Below are 15841 nucleotides of genomic sequence, written 5' to 3' on the forward strand. Positions count from 1 at the left end.
GGAAAGGCAAAAAATTCACTACCCAGCACTCCTTTAAGTTTACAGTGATGGCAAGGCAAACAACCTCACTACCACCCCCATGTAAATACAACTTCCCTTTTCCTTTCAGATGGACTTCTGCCCTTGGAATTGAGAGGTGGTGTAATCTCTATGATCCTACAAGTCTGTAGCCACAGATACCTACTGGCTTTACTTTGCTTCAGGAACTTCAGTTTATTGACCACATGCAGCCATTGCCAATTCTAATTCCCTTGAAGAGTTCTATCTGTAATATTCTTTACAGATGTTAATCAGAAATTAATTGTGTGGTGTATAACACACAAAGCCAAAGTTTAATGCAAGGAAGTAATTATTTCTTTGCTTACCATCATAGCTTATTCATATATGTTCATTTCCTGTAATACTGTGATATTTTAAAGCCATTTTTATCTTAGTCTACAAGGAAATGCTTTTCCATTGGATCACATCTGGATGGGGTTGGGTGGTGGTCAGTGAAATTGTAGAATGTTGGAACATCTTCAGAGTTCCTCAAGCATTTCTGTGGTCAAATCTTCCACTGTGAAAGACTGTCTTTCTTCAGGTGATCCCAGGAAACACATAGGTTGCTCTCATAATACAACTTTCTAATGCTAGAATTTTCCCTCCAAGAAATCATCTTCACCCTTTGTCCCAGAAAAAGAGATATCCTGAGATATCCTGCCCTTTTCTCTGTAGAAAAATAGCACCCTATTAAGAAAATAAAAAAGTGATGATCCTTCCCTGGCAGAAAAAAAAGAAAAAAGACAGTCTTCATATATTTTGCCTTTCTTCTTAATGTTGCTTTTGTGTTTGCTCTAAAACACAGATTGATGACACAAGAAGATTTCAGTTATTTGTTTGGGAAAGACAACAGGACGAAAATTTGGAGGGCATCACATATTGTGCACTGTGCTTTGGTAAGACATTTTGCAAATTGCATCTGTTGGTCTATTTACCATTTCAATAACAAATTCTACACCTTTTTTTTTGCAATGTGATGGGGAATTTTTCTGGTACACCTTAAACACATCTGTGCTTAAATATAAAAGAAAAATATTAATGAACTGGTCAGAATCCTACTGCCATGAATGTTCTACAAGGAGTTTGCAGAGATGTATTAAGAACTGTGTGGTTGGTTGCATGGAGCAACTCAGCCCAGCTCTGCAGCCAGTAGGGATGTCTGAGTGTTCCCATTCCAGGATGGTTAGAAGACAGTGCTATGGCTGTTTATTATAATTTCCAAGAGAAACTTCACTCCTTTACAGAGGAAACTTTACTCCTTTTCCTGTCTCTGATATTCCAGCCAGCTGAACCCTTCTGCAACTGGGCCTTCTTGCCTTCTGTGACAGATAATTTTGTGGTTACAGAATACCACTGCTGAGGAGTTACAATTTTAACTTCCTCTTCAGTGGATGGTAAGAAATAGAACCTCAAAATCACAAAAGATGTTTAATTAATTTCTGTCTCAGCCATGTGAAATGAATTATTGTGTTTAGCATTTCCTTGTTTACAGAAATGCACTTAAAATAGCAAAAAGATTTTGGGAAGGCAGGCTCATTTGCTGTAAGTTCTATGCTGTGAGAGGGGGAGAAGCTACTAAATGATAATATGTCAAAATGTTGAACAATGATCTGAGATGAAAAAACAGAGTTTGATTCTGTGTCCTTTACAATGTTCAGATTTCAAGAGAAGAAAATTTCTCCAGGGAACTGTTATCTATGAAATTTTTCCTTATGAATGTTTTTCTGCTCTCATGCATGAATAATTTCCCCTAGTACCTCAAAACCTTCTTCAGCAAGACTCATCTTGTTGTTCCTTACTAGAACAAAAATATTTCAAGCTCCTGTTACAAATGGAAGTAGGGGTTTAGAAAATTTCTTACCTTTTGCCCAGGCCTCTGGCAGCAGGCAATAGCTTTATTGAGGCAGCCAGAACCTCAAAACCCACTCTCATTCACAAGTTCTTTAATAATGGCTGATTTGGTCTATTATAGAATTAATAATTTAATTAATAGGCAGAAAACTAAGAGACATAAGACTTAAACCAAACTAATACTACACAGGAATAAGGATAAAAAGAGAAACTACTAGTAGATATATACAGCATGAAGTTAAAGGAACCTATTAATGTTACAGCTAATGAAGAAATAATATAACTTTAATGGGTTCAATGTATCTTACCATCCAATTGCTGGTGGGGCACATACACATCGAGATCCTTTCCCTCAATCCCCAGGGAAGTAACCACAGAACCTGCATCAAGGCTCTGGGGAGAGGTCTCCCACAGTTTCAGGGTGTGTGTGTAGAAGGCTTCTGCCTCTGTGATAACTCTGTGTCTTTCATAGTTTGTTAAACAGTGTCTTTCAGTCAAGAATATTTCCTTTATCCCTTCCCACATCTGTTCTCCAGACTAAGTTGTTGATTCCTAGCTGAGGCCTGAGCCCTTTTGGAACCAAGGAAAACCCCTTGCTGGGCCTTTCAGCCTCTAGATTATCTCTTTATGGACCAGTTCCCTGTGGTAAAGAGGAGGGGGTATAGAAGTACAGCTACAGCTCCCAAATTGATTAGAGGTTTTTTGTTTGTTTTGTTTGGTTGGTTTTTGGTTGGGTTTTTTGTTTGTTTGTTTGTTTTGATTTTTTTAGATCAAAGTTTAGGAAAAAGAAAAAAAGCTTTTGTAGTGGGTTGACCCTGTCTGGATGCCAGACAATCCCTCCACCGCTGGGCAGGGGATAAGGAGATAAGGACAGAGAGATCACTCATCAAATGCTGCCATGGGCAGAACAAAGTTGAATTACAAATATTAATTGAATTTATTACTAACAAAACAAGAACAGACCAACAAAAAGTAAAATTAGACCTTAAAACCACCTTCCCCCCACTCCCGCCTTCTCAGGTCTACCGTCTCCCTACCAGCAGCACACAGAGATGGAGAATGGGAGTTATGGTCAGTTCACCAAACATTGTTTCTGCCAGTGCTCAGGGAGAGCATGGGGTGCCTCCCATGGAAGATAGTTCTTCATGAACTTCTTCAACAGAAGTTCATCCCATCTTCAAAAGGGTGCAATGTGAGTTCATTGCCCCATGCGCAATAGTCCTCTCCAAACTGCTGCAGCATGGGTCACTCTTCCATGGGGTGCAGTCTTTCAGGCACAGGGTCACAAGTCTTGCCAGAAAACCTGCTCCAGCCTGGGCTCCTCTCTCCATGGGTCTGCAGGTCCCTGCCAGGAGCCAACTCCAGCATGGGCCTCCCACAGTTTCACAGCCTCCTCTCAGGCATCCACCTGCTCTCACATGGGGTTCATCCACAAGCTGTAATTAGATCTCTGCATCCCCTGGATCTCCATGGGCTGCAGGGGCACAGCTGCCTCAGCATAGTCTTCACTAGGGGCTGCAAGGGAATCTCTGCTCCAGTACTTGGAGTACCTGCTCCCCTCCTTCTCCACTAACCTTAGTGTTTGCAGAGTTGTCTCTCTCACATATTTTCACTCTGCTTTTCTATGGCCACAATTAAATCTGCATATTAGCATTTTTTGTCTTCTTCTTAAATATGTTATCACAGAGGCATGTCCACCATTTCTAATTGGCTTAACCAGTAGCATGTCTCTCTTGGAGCTAGTGGCATTGGCTCTGCTGGACATGGAGAAAGCTTCCATCAGCTTTTTACAGAAGCCACCCCTGTAGTGCCCCCCACTACCAAAACTTGGTCTTACAAACCTAATACAGATCTACAGGACTTTGTGTGAAATTTTTATGAATCATTGCTTTTGTTGTATTGTTAAATAGTTCACTGGCTATTGGGTCTTCCTCTTTAGATAAATGCAATCCAAGAACCAACTGTGAGGTGCCTTTTTCTCCCCTGGTTCAGATGGATATGGATATAACTTACATCATGGACAGCTCTCGCAGCATTAGCAGTGAAGAGTTTCAGAGAGCCAAAGACTTTGTGAGCAACATGGTGGATCAGTTTGTCGTTTCCTCACAGCCAAACGAATCATACGGAGGCATCAGAGTGGCACTGGTGCAACAGGCTCCCAGGGGCTTCCTGCCTGACAGAAACCAGACACCTGTGGCCTTGGAGTTTGACCTAGTCACATACAGCAATAAAGATTTGATGAAGAAACACATCCAAGAGTCTGTTCACCAGCTGGAAGGGCCATCAGCCATTTCTTCTGCTCTACAGTGGACAGTTGAAAACGTATTCTTCAAAGCCCCCAGACAAAGAAAACACAGGGTCATATTTACAATAGTTGGAAGCAAAACAAGCACATGGGACAGAGAAAGGCTGAGAGAGATTTCACTTGGAGCCAAGTGCCAAGGGTTCACCTTATTCACTCTTGCACTTGGCAGTGATGTGAGTGACAATCAGCTGATGGAGCTGTCAAGCTCCCCCACAGATCAGCACTCACTGACACTGGGCAGGTTTTCCACCCCAGAGATGGCATATGCTCAGAGGTTTAGCAGGGCATTCCTAAATCTTCTACAACGTAAGTATCACACAGCAGCATTTGCTTCACTTGTGGAAAAAGACAAATGTTGTGTAGAAAAAGGTAGTCAGTGTATATGTGCTGTCATTCATTTCCTGGTCATAACTTTGCTGCTAATCATTCATGATTAGTTTACCTCAGATGCTGGACATTAATAAAAGTGCCAGTAATGACAGAACAGCATTCTATTCTAAAGTAGTCTTTTCCCCTTAAGTTTTTATTTAATGTGTGGCTTTGTGTACTCCACTTTCACTAAAGACAGACCATTCTTCAGCTAAGAAAACTGTCACGATCCTGATTTAGGCCCACATTTCTCCTCAGACCATTGGCAAGTCCAGATCTACTGAGCTGTTTATGCCTATTTAGGCTTTGGGGCAGGTACAAGATAAATATTTTGCACATTTGACTTCAACCTCTCTACAGAGCAGACACAGGACTTACTTTTCAGGACACATTCATGAAGATGCTTAGTCTTAAATGCTTTGACATGGAAACAAGAGAATAACAAAAAGGAAATTGCCACTTATTTAAAATCCTCATCATAAGCATATGCTTGGAGATGTCAAAGTTTCTATAGAAAGATAAATAGTGTATTAAAAAGTAAGACAAAATATAAAAGATTGGTTCAGGAGTCATTCTCATCTATCTGATCTCTATAGTATTTTTCATTTTTCTGGGCATAGTGTCAGTCACTCTGGATATAGTGTGTTACTTATTGAAAGACGCAAACTCCAGTTCACAAAAACAGCCATGTAGTGGTTTTTATTAATCCTACTTTTGAGGACTTTAAAACTCACCCCTGCCACCTGTGCTTTCTCACAGAAGAAATGAACAGTTATCCTTCACCTGAACTTCAAGAAGAATGTGAAAACTTAGATCGGGGAGACATACAACAGGAAGCATCCATGACTGAAAGGTTGGAAATTGCCTATTTAACTTTTTGAGAACATACCTCTGAATGTAAGATTTATCCCTTTGGGTTAGTTTTTACATTCAAAGTAGTTATAACATAAATGGGCTTGGGGTCAAAAGTTTTTTTCATGTTTTTCAGAAGGAATGAACTAGATGCATTTTCTAAGGTCAAATTGGTGCTTAATTTTTTTTCCCCCTCTCCTTGGAAGGATACCTTTTCCTGGAATGGCTGAAAGTGATTCCAGTCAAGTTTTTGAAGACATGGAAAAAAATGAAAGTAGAGTCATGAAGAGTATGAAAGAGAACACCAAGGAACCTGTATACACAGTGCCAGAAATGAGAGATGATTATGAGGAGAATGAGTATTTCACAGAGGAAAATGCTAAAAGGGAAAAGCCTCAAGAGTGTGGAAAAGCTCAGGAGAAGAACAAGAAAAACTTAGAGACAACAGCAGAAACTAGAAGTGGCTGTAATGATTATGGTATGATTCTAGAATATGAAAATCTTTTTTAATTCAGTAAAAAGACTAAACTGTGAAGGACTCAACTGAATATTTTTACAAGATGAGGAATTTACAGCTACATTTTTCCAAAGGTCTTAGTCATCATATGTTAGTATTTAGTCCAAACCTATATAGTAGTTAAAGATTGAACTACAGGTGTCATTATAACTTCAGTTTTGATTTATAACTTTTTGTAATAATATCATGTAAAGTTCTAATCCCCCTTACTAAAATAGTCAATAATTTTAAAATCCCCAAGTTGCTCTGTAATTAGTGAGTTAATCCTGTTGCTAATTTAGCTCAACATGGAGGAACTAATTACATTTCTGCTACATTCTGTTCCGGTAGGAAGAACAGGATCCATCAGCAGAGGTATCAAAAGATATATTCTTCATGGTTTTAACTGTACTTCCTAATGATACATTTTTCATTGCAGATTTGCCATTAGACATAGGCATGGGAAGCTGATTGTGAGATTATTTGGGACCAACGTTCTTGTAACACTATTGAGTGAATATTATGTTTAAACTATAATTAGAGAGAAGTTATGTGAAAATAAATGAAAAGGTGTCTGCATAGATTTGGGTGTGGTAGTTCATTTCTACAGATGTTATCCCTTTGTTTTTCATCCCTCTCCACTCAAGAATGGTTCTGGAATTGTAGCCTCATTCAGGATGAGAGAGGATCAGTACAGGGAAGATATGTTACTGTTTATACTTTACTAATAAAATATTTCCTTTGATGAAGTAGTCATGGTCACTGCACTTAAGTAAGAAACTACCTAAGCCACTTATGAGAGCTGTGTGAACTGCCTTCCCCAATCCTGTATTTTAATTAGTGACCCAACATTTTACTTCTAAAAACATGTAGCCCAGTTCCAGAACTTGCCTTTTGAGAGATGTACTTTGTGCTCATCTCTTGCTTGAGATTTTTGCTTTTCAGTTGATTAGGAGAAGGTTATGTAATTTTAAATCTTTAAGTTGTATCATTATATTTCTTTATTTCTCAGTTCTTCCTCTTTAATATTGTACTGACACCAAAGTCTAGAGCTGCCTTTCTGTCTTCTTTTGAGTAACTCTGAATTTACACTGGTGAAAGATCATTAGAACTGTTCTCACTGAATACCAGATTGCTACTTTGCTAATTTATGCAATTTAATCTGTAATACTCTTGGATTTGACTAAGAGACTACCATGGATAGTTTAACAACCTATGTATACTAATTTATGAAATTTTATTGATGGATACCAGTATAAGAAGTTGCAATAAAGAAGAGGGGAATTATTAAAAAGCTTATTCTCCTAGTTTCTATTGACCAGGTATAGTTATTTTACAATCATTAAAAAACCCTTTTTTTCGTTAGAAAACTAAACACCTTTTAGCAGTCCTATTTATGGCAATGAAAAATCTAGTTTCAGACATTCTTTCTGGGCAAAGCAATCATAAAAAGAGGGTTTTCACACTGGCACTGTGGAGTTCTAGATGAATACTTAGTGAATCTGTGTAAGACCTTGAACACTGGCTACTCCTTTTGTCTGACAGTTTGCACTGAATGTTATTTTTCCCTGAATTTACAATGCTGAGAAGGGTGGATTTTTCTTTCATTAAATCTGTCTCTTATTTCCCTTTTCCAGATGCATGTGACCTTGTTCAAGATAGTGGAGAATGTCAGAATTACATTTTGAAGTGGTACTACGACAAAGAGCAGAAAATGTGTGGTCAGTTCTGGTATGGGGGCTGTGGAGGCAATAAAAATAGATTTGAAACACAAGAAGAATGTGGATTCTTGTGTATAGAATCCTCCTAGTGTAGAGACACTTAAGTTAACTCTTCAGTTAAACACTATCAGATTGATGTGGAAAAGGCATTCAAAGAGGAAGCTTTACATACCCACTCAGCTCCCATGTTTCAGTTGAAAGAAATACTTGATTATAAAATTATTATCTGGTGATGTAATTGTGAAAATAAAACTTAGGCTATTTCTCCATTGATCTAACGTGTTGAGTATTGAGAAACTCTAATTAGCCAAGGGTACGCTGTTTAAAAGGCATAAAAGTATTGAAACCTGACTTTCTTCCATAAGTACCAAAATGTGCACTTTCTGAGTATACTGCATAGAACAAAGCAATGCCTCAGAGATTTACATTAATAATATCAGATGCAAGACACTGACATCAAAATGTTTTGAGATGTTTGCTCACATTTATCCTGCTTGTAGAAAATATCAGAAAGCATTTTGATCTCAAATGACAGAATTCGTAGAAGTTAATTCTCTTAAAGGATTTAAAAGATTTATTACCATAGCATCATTCTTGGCTTCTTTTTTTTTTTTTTTTTTTGCTTCTTTTTTTTTAATGAATAATCCAACATGTGAATAAAATCTATCATTCTCAAATTATTTACTTCTGCTGTTAGTTCTTAAAGCAGGAGTAAGTGTATTCTCATGGTGTGGCTTCCTATTGGTAAATAAGCATGTCCTCCACTGTCCTCGTTACTAGATATTAGACAAGTGCTTTTTTTTTAGAGCATTAGATTTTCATGGCTACTCTCAAGCAAAAGAAAAAATCCTGAAGACATCTGATTGAGGATAATAAATGCAGTGCCCTGCAGAAGGGTAGGACTTAGCTGAGCTTTCATACTCTGATGACTCACTGAAATTCTGTTGTTGCCCATTTTATTGCCGTAGAAGTCATGGTGCATTTAATTTTGTCACCACAGGCCATTCTGCAGAGGTGGCTGTACTTACCTGGCATTTTGTTCTTCTGTGGATTCACTTACAAGATACAAGAATTGATCTAGCAGCATCTTTCTATATGCTCCCTTGAAAAAAAAAGAAAAAAGATTAAACTGGAAGAAAAGCTGTAAAAATTATGCAGAAATTTTTTCTTACTGAAGAAAAAAAGGGAAATAATGACATATATTCTATATATGAAGATATATGCCACTGGATATAAACAATATGTGCCAGCTTTTCTTAAATAAAATTTAAAGTTTCCCTTTGAAAATATAGGCTTTGCTGATTCAGAGGAATCACATACACAACGGTGAGCAAAATGGAAGGGCTGGTTATAATACTGACTCTATGGAAAGGTCTTGTCCACTTGTAGAAGGAATCAGAAGGGAACTTTATGAATGAAGTCATTCTGGTGCCACTGCTCAGTGCCACTGGACCAGACATGCTGAACTTCCATATGAACTGCAGTCAAAGGCAGCCAAGTGCTGTGCCACAGTTGCCACTGCCAATGCCTTTTCCTCAGCCCTTTGGTGGCAGAGTGTGGGGCACATTTTGCTTTCACTTGGAGGGATCATTGTACACCTGAAATCAACTGCCCCAGGGGTGGGAACAAAGCCCTGCTGCCATGGACTGATCCAGACTGCACTGGAACAGGGTGAAGACACAGAACACCTGCAGTACATCAATGATACCATTGTATAGGGCAATACAGCTAAGAAAGTTTTTGAGAAAGGGAAGAAAATAGTCAAAATCCTTTTGAGAGCCAGTTTTGCAATAAAACAAAATAGAGTGAAGGGACCTGCACAGGAGATCCAAATTTTTAGGTGCTTCTCCTGGCATCCTGATTACCCATGTTGGATTGGATGTTCCTCTGCACGTCACGCAACTAATCCTACATAGAGTAAGTGGGTCACACCGATCACATAATGAGTTCAAATAAGAAACCTCAGTCATTCAGGAATCTTGGGAGTGATCATGAGCTGGCCAGGAGGAAAAGATTTTGGAATGTCACCTGAGGAGGAGGTAGCACATGTTGATAATACCCCACTAAATAATAAATAGGCAGAATGTGAGAAGCAATATGCCTTGTTTACTGCTGGATCTTGCCATCATGTGGGAAGGCATCAGATATGGAAAGCCACTGTTTGGAGTCCCTTTCTACAAGCCACAGAAACTACTGAAGGAGAAGGTGAATTGAGTCAATTTGCAGAGGCCAAAGCCATACAGTTTGCTTTAGTTGAGTACTACTGTTGAGTAGGAAAAGTAGTCAACACTTTATAATGATTTCTGGATGGTAGCAAGTGCCCTGTGGTTCTGGCTGCAGCAGTGGAAGCAGGATAACTGGCAGCATAGGGCTAAGCCCATCAGGGCTGCCACATTGTGGTAAAATATTGCTGCCTCTGTGGAGAATCTGATTGTGCAGGTATGTCATGTAGATGCTCATGTTACACAAGAGTCAGGCCACTGAAGTACGTAAGAATAACCAGCAGCTGCCAAGACAGAAGTGGCACAGGTGGATTTGGATTGACAATATAAGCATGAGTTATTACTATCTCAGTGGGGCCATGACACCTTGGGCCACCAAGGAAGAGATGCAGCACATAGGTGGGCTCATGACTGAGGAGTGAACTTAGACAGAGACATTATCCATGGATGTGAAAAATGCACTGCAATTAAGCAAGCCAGGCTGTTGAAACCTCTTTGGTACAGATGACAGTGACTTAAATGTAAGTATGAGGACGCATAGTAGATTGACTATATCACACTCCTGCAAACCTGTGATGGCAAGAGCCACATGCTTAAAATGGTGGCAGCAACCACCAGATGGCTGGAAACATACCCTGTGCTCCATGCCACCGCCCATCCTGGGCCTTGAAAAGCAGTTCTTATGGGACAGAGTATACTCCAGAAAGAAATGAATCATTGGAACTCATTTCCTAAACAATCTCGTAGACACTTGGGCCAAAGAACATGGCATTTGCGTGGGTGTATCACATTCCTGATCATGCCTCTGGAAAAATCAAACAGTGTAATGGACTGTTAAAGTCAACACTGAGAGCAGTAGGTGGTGGGATCTTCAAATACCAGCTTTGGCATTTAGTGAAGGCCACCTGGTTAGTGAACACTAGGGAATGTGCCTATCAGACTGACCTTGACCAGTCAATAATTTTCATACTGTAGAAGAGGATAGAATTCCTGTAGTGCAAATAAAAATGTGCTGAGGAAAACTGTCTGGGTTATTCCTACCTCAGGCAAAGACAAACCCATTGTACACTAGTCCAGCAGCTAGAAAGGATTGCCATGGTTTAGCCCCAGCCAGCAACTAAGCCCCATGCAGCCAAGGATGAGAATTGTGAATGTACAAGGGAGAGAACTCAGAGGTTGGGACAAAGGAAATTTAATAGTTAAAGCAAAAATCATGCATGCAAGGAAAGCAAAACAAGGAATTCATTCATCACTTCCCATGGGCAGGCAGTTCAGCCATCCTTAGGGAAAAAGAGCTGTCTCATGTGTAATGGCTATTTGGGAAGATATATGGCATCACTCTGAACCTTCCATTTTGATCTTCTCCAGCTTTAGATGCTGAGCATGTTGCCATGTGGTATAGAACATCCCTTGGATCAGTGGGGGTCAGCTGTTCCAGCTGTGTCCCCTCCCAGTTTGTTGTGCCCCTTCAGCTTTTGTGATGGCACAGCGGGGTGAGGCCTTGACTCTGTGCAAGCACTGCTCTGCAATAACCAGAACATCCCTGAATTATCAACACTGTTTTCATCACAAACACAAAGCTCCATACTAGCTATTGTGAAGAAAATCATCTTTACCCCAGCCAACAAACACCAGAAGATTCTCCACCCCTACAGGTCATGAGCTGACCATGTCTGGACACCAGGTGACCACAAAGCCACTCCTCATACTCTTTCCCTGCTCTGATGTGAGGTCCCTCCCACACAGTGCAGTCCTTTGGGGAAGAGGCTGCTCCATCATGGGACCACTACAGAGTCACCAGTCCTGCAAGCAAATCTGCTCCAGTGTGCTCTTCTCTCCAAGGGACCAACTTTCTTGATGTTCTGTCGCAGACATCTTTTATGGAAAATTCTTTCCTTAGGATTTTTCCTCCTGAGAAGCTGAGAGGCCTCGGGAACAAAGTGTAAACTTTGATTATCTGCTGCTGTGGAATGCAACAGGTGGATCTTTGATTGGCCCATCTTGGATATTTATAATTAATGGCCAATCACAGCCCAGCTGGCTTGGACACAGAACCTGAGATACAAACCTTTTTTTATCATTCCTTACTATTCTATTCTTAGCTAGCCTTCTGATGAAACCTTTTCTTCTATTCTTTTAGTATAGTTTTAATGTAATATATATCATAAAATAATAAATCAAGCCTTCTGAAATACGGAGTCAGATCCTCATCTCTTCCCTCATCCAAGAACCCCTGTGAACACCATCACAATGTTCAAGTTTTTTGCTCTATTTATAGACCAAATAGATTCTCTGTGCCCTTTTAAAAGCCCTACATAAAGCCGCAGTTCTGTAGATGGATTATGTTATAGTTGTCATCAGCCATTCTTACCTGTCTCACCTCTTTCCCTCAACTAGGACAAATCTCTGAGCAAATCTTGAGTTACTGTGGAAATCTGGTCGCAGTCTTTGATAGAGTTTTGTAAAGGCTGATAATTTCATGCCTGGATAGCCAAAGTCCAGATCTCTGTCAGGCCTGTCAGGTGAAGGAACGTCCAAGTGCCTGAAGCTGTTTTTAGTGTTGTATCAGGCTGTCCATCAATGACAAATCCAAGAGTTTTCATGAGCCGAGAAACTGGTTTGACAGAGTAGCACCACTCTGGGGTCCTTGGTCAAAGGAGGTTTCTCTGCAGATGCAAGTTCTTCTAGGTGACACCTTCTGCTCATTGGTATCACCTTTGCTTTGCCAAAGTCAATGTTCCCTGACTGTTTTACCTTCAGAGAGTGCTCTATGTGCTCTTTCCTGCATGGTCTATCTTCTGCTCTTGGGACCTGACCTTGCCCAGGAGATGAAAGAAGAGAGAAGAAAGTTTCCAAACAGTCTCTGAACCTCTGGGCAAGTCTTTTGGCAGCCTCATGGCAGTGCTGCTCTCCAACAATTGTGCAGGACAGCCTGTTAGCAGGTGTACATCACTGTATCTCTCACAGGAAGCAAAACAAGAGATCCCAACGACTTCAGAGGCAGCAGGCATAGTCCAACTCACATCAAACCTGGATGCACCTTCTGGACAACAGACACCTTTGCCATGTATATCCACTGTTTCCTGAGTCAAGTAGTGTAGTGAAGCATTTTGTATGACCCTTTTCTGCCAAGATTGCTTTCTTTCTGAGTGAGTGCATGTTTCATTTTCCAGGAATGTCCGTCAGCAGTTTTTAAGATCTCAGGGAAAATCTTTTTACTTCCAAATCCCATTCTTGCTTTCTGAAAAAAAAAAAAAAGTAAATAAATAAGAAAAAAGAAAAGCCTTAGCTCTTCAGTGTGTCTAATGGAAGATCATACAAGTTTCATCTGAGAAATATGGTATTTGATTGTGACAACCAGACACTGCTTGATGTCTTCTTCAAATTAAAACACTTCTTTGAAGAAGGCTGTGTATTACACCTTTCCAGACATTTATTGCTAACCTTTATAAATAGCTGACAACACAGGAAAAACCAATTAACTGCAATCTACAGCAAGGGAGGTCAAGGGTTTACTGTAATAGAGACATGAAGGACAATGTTCTCTAGCTGGATCCAAGGGGAGAATACCATATAATTCCTCTTCTTTAATTAGTTTTCTCATCTAATTTAATCCACAGCTTTAAGTTCTTAGATTCTCTTATCTTTTCGCTTTCTTTGGCAAGAAATCTCTGAGGTGCCACAGAATTCCCAAGGCAAGGCAGTGCTAGCAGCCACAGCCCCAAGAAAGGGCATGTCTGAAGGGCCATCAAGAGCCAACTCTATAACTACAAAAATTGAAGTTGAAAGTCAGAACTGCCAGCACTTGCAAAAAAGATGTTCTCTTAGTTGAAGACCATGTTGCAATTATCTTATCCCTGTTCTTGTTCTGCCTCCCTATCTCAGCTGTGCCTAGATTGCCCCCAGTATCTGTAATGAAGTGGTGGAGACTCATCCAGAGTCCTTAGATCAGCAGAGCCTGAGCTCGTGAGGAAGTTAGGTGCTTGGCTGTAGCCTTGCTGAGGTTTTAAAAGAGCTTTATGTCCAGAAATATTGCATTGCAGTAGTTGGCACTGCCAATTGTTTCCAAATGACTTGAATACACATATACGTGTTTTTATACACACATCTTTACTAATAATCTTGAAAAATAAATGTTTTCTTGCAGCAAGTGTTCTGTCATCAGTAAACTCATAGGAATGGATTCTTCTCAACTAAAATAGGTTCACATAAATCAAATATTAGAGCACAGACTTGCTCCCACTAAAATTAGTGTAACTGAAGTGACCACTCAATATTCTGTAAAAAGATTTTCATCACATATTACTTTAAAAAGAAAATGAAAACCTTTTTTGGAAAATAGTGGTATAGCAATATAAGATACCCAGCCTTCCTGAAATCACAAACATGCCCATTTATTAAGGGCCATTTATTAATGGGCCTTAATACATGCCCATTTATTAATAACTTCAAAACACATTTTAAAAAATAGTTACTGTTTGATTAATAGGTGGCTAGTTAAGTGTTTTCCACTTTCCTTCAAACTGAAGGAAAAAATCATGGTGCACCTAGACTTTGATAGAGCTGGCTCTTCCTGTTACACATGCATGGTTAAACCAGATTCTTCAGCTTTCTGACTGTAGCCATTCTTTTCATCCCCCTCAGAGAGGATGCTCAGAGAAAACCACCAGGACTAAAAGGAAGACAAGGTAACAGGGGGATATCCAGGTAAAAGAGGTCTAAAAATTAAACAAAAATTCTGAAAATCCTGTGTAATTGTGATTTAGAATAATTCTTCAATGTTTTTATTACATGTTTTTCTATCTTTTGCCATCATTTTTCTTTTAATGGATGCAAGGATTTGTTGGGAAAAGGGTAGAGTATTACTCTAGACAATCTGAATCTGTGAATGCAGTATTCTTTAGGGTTCTCTCTTGCAATAATTGAAGATTTTGAGAGTTTTGCAGAGATGTCAGTGAGTATTACGGTAATGTTACTTTTTTTGAAGCTGTGTGCAGATATCTATTGCAGTGCCCAGTTTGTGGTTTTGCCTAGGAAACACATGGGAAATCTGGAAATCTATCTGCAAGCATTAATTCCTGTGTTTAGGGGTTTTTTTATTCCTTTTTTTTTCCTGTTTGGTTGGTTGGTTGTTTATGTAAAAAATTCATGCACATGTCTATTATTTCAGGAACAATGGCAAAGATGGGGGTGATGGAATTAGAGGAAAGAAATACATTATTTCCTTTCTTTTGCCTTCTTGACCTCAAAGTTGCTGAGTAGTAAAAATGAAATAATATACCATATTTTGTCTCTAAGAGATCTTTTGGTGTTCCTGGAAAGAAAGGAGAAAAGGGTGACTTTGGATATCAGTAACAGTCATCTTTTATTGGTCAGGGTTTGGGTTTAAGGACAATAGTATGGCTATTTCATGAAACTGTCCCTGTGAGAAATATCTTTAATAAACTCTCAAGCACAAGGCACAACTTTGTACCAAAAAGTTATTTGCACTTCTTTTTGTTAGAATTTCTGTCAGAAGAGATATTATAGGACATAAAATACTTTTTGCTCTTCAGAAAAAGAGCAAACTACTGATGAATAGCCAGTGGGTAGTTTTGAAAATGGGGTGTGCATTCAGTAGAAGAGGCCAGTGTAGGACAGGGGAAAAAACAGATAAGATTGTTGTAGTAGTCTTTATCAGGAGGTGGTTTGTAACACATGTGCAATGCTCTAAACGAACTGCTTGGTACCTCACTTCCAGATAAAACTTTCTTACCCTTTCTGTCCTTATAGAAGTGCTGAAGGATACACAGAGCTATATTTGTTCCAAATATTGCACAGATAAAACTGCAAGTTTTAGGTAATTATAGCTTGCATGTAATTATTGTTAGATATATAATATTTCTTTTTTCATTTATTTGTGTCAGCTTCCACCACCAGCCCTAGTGCTTAGCAAGTCTTTTCAGGTGACTACAGTATGAAATGATTTTTTAATGTCCATACACAA

This window comes from Molothrus aeneus, chromosome 1 (genome assembly GCF_037042795.1).
Source record: "Molothrus aeneus isolate 106 chromosome 1, BPBGC_Maene_1.0, whole genome shotgun sequence".
NCBI lineage: Eukaryota > Metazoa > Chordata > Aves > Passeriformes > Icteridae > Molothrus > Molothrus aeneus.